The sequence below is a fragment of the Priapulus caudatus genome, unplaced genomic scaffold (assembly GCF_000485595.1).
Source record: "Priapulus caudatus unplaced genomic scaffold, Priapulus_caudatus-5.0.1 Scaffold1500, whole genome shotgun sequence".
In the NCBI taxonomy this organism is placed as follows: Eukaryota; Metazoa; Priapulida; class Priapulimorpha; order Priapulimorphida; family Priapulidae; genus Priapulus; species Priapulus caudatus.
In genome coordinates this window covers 4,241-6,316 of record NW_014578561.1, presented here as the reverse complement: position 1 = coordinate 6,316, position 2,076 = coordinate 4,241, and positions in this window count along the sequence as shown.

Sequence of the window (2,076 nt, the reverse complement as noted above, 5' to 3'; positions counted from 1 at the left end):
AAAGATTATGCATTTAAAATGAAGAGGAGTTATCCTAGCATTGATTTATATGATAACATTCCCTCACTAGACATCATTTAATAAATATGAGGAATATCTTACATGTAAGGTCCCCGCTGCGTATGCAGGCGGCAGATATTCACATCATACACTATTCTATTATTACAGTTCTATATAGGTGGCCTTAGGCCCCCGTCATACAAATACTATATATGTGGCCTTAGGCCCCCATCATACACTATTCTACTATTACAATACTATATAGGTGGCCTTAGGCCCCCCTCATACAAATACTATATATGTGGCCTTGGGCCCTCAGCATACACTATTATTACAAGGGCCTAAGGACACCTATATAGTATAGTCATACAAATACTATATATGTGGCCTTAGGCCCCCATCATACACTATTCTATCATTACAAGTCTATATAGGTGGCCTTAGGCCCCCGTTATACAAATACTATAATAATATGTGACCTTGGGCCCCCATCATACACTATTATTACAATTCTATATAGAGGTGGCCTTAGACTCCCGTCATACATATATAACGCCGGCAACACTATAACGTGCTACTAATAACTTACCGAGTGCTGCACTGGCGCTTGTCTTGTTTTTCATATTTAATGCTATATCTGTGCCAATGGGTAATACAATCGGTATATACCATGGTAACTTGTTTTAGCATTACTAAAATACGTAAACAAAAAGAACTATTTTCGGTCGCGGAAGGGTTATTGTCGGAGTGAGCTTACAGGGGGCTGAAGGCCACCGGCGGGGGACGAGATGGCCTAAAGCCACACTTGGATGTAGATCTCTGTCGCCTGCGCCTGAAACGGTGCTCGCGCATGTGCAATAACTGCCGAGAAGATTAATATTTAGCAAAAATTATGAATTTAAAATGAAGAGGAGTTATCCTAGCATATATTTATATGATAACATTCCATCAGTAAATCTCTCATAAGAAACAGAAAGAAGACCCTGCATGTAAGGTCCGGGCTGTATATACCATTCAGTACATAATCTGCCTAAATAAGTGTGTTAGCGCATGCGAAATATCTCGCCAGGGGAGTTATATTTTGTGATGAATATGCATTTAATATGGTTATGGCTTATCTCAGCATAGATTTTCCTAATCCATATTAAATGCATATTCGTTACAAAATATAACTCCTATAACATATAAATCTTTGCAAAATATCACTCTTCTCGGGAGATATTGCACATCCCCGTTTCAGGCGTGCAGTACGGACTAAGGAAAACTATATATATTATATAGCTTGTTGAGAAAGGGAGAGGGGTGGAATACTGAGGAAAGGCGGCAGGAAAGATAGCTGAGGGGTGGTAGAAGAAGAAGAAAGGTGAGCGAGGGACAAAGGATACCAGCGGAAGGGCAGGAGGGAATGAAGGCTGAGTTATGCAGCCAAAAGGATAGGGCGCTCTCCCAATTATAAACACAGGCCTACTGATGAGAATTAATTACAGAAATCTATGCCGGGGAGGGAAGGGCTGGGGAGGCAAGGGGTAGAACGCGATGGCATAAAGTAGGTGTTTTGTACCCTACATGCTAGGGCGCTCTCCTAATTATAAACAAAGGTCTACTGAAAAAAAAATTATTAGGGGGTATCTCTGCATAGATTTATGGAATAAAGTGTTATCAGTAGACCTGTGTTTATAATATGGAGATGGCCCTAGCCTGTAAGGTGCAAAACTCCTAATTCATCCCCTCCCATCCTTCTCCTATCTAGCGACGACCATACTCAGCGATACATGTACAGAATAGGAATGTTGAGAATATTGGGCTACACCTATTATAATTATAAGACACGCCCAGAGCTTTTACATTTTTAGAGAAAAATATTCCTAATTAATCCCCTTGCTTTTTAAATACACATTTCTAACAAATTTTGATTTCTTTTAGCTGATAGTGAGCATGCGCACAGACATATCTGACCCTATAATCTATGGCACGTCTCGAGGAGATCTGGAATATTTTCCACCTGATAATTATTGAAAGGAGTCATTAGTATCAACAATTTTCACACCCACCTTTTTCTAAATATGTACTCACTAC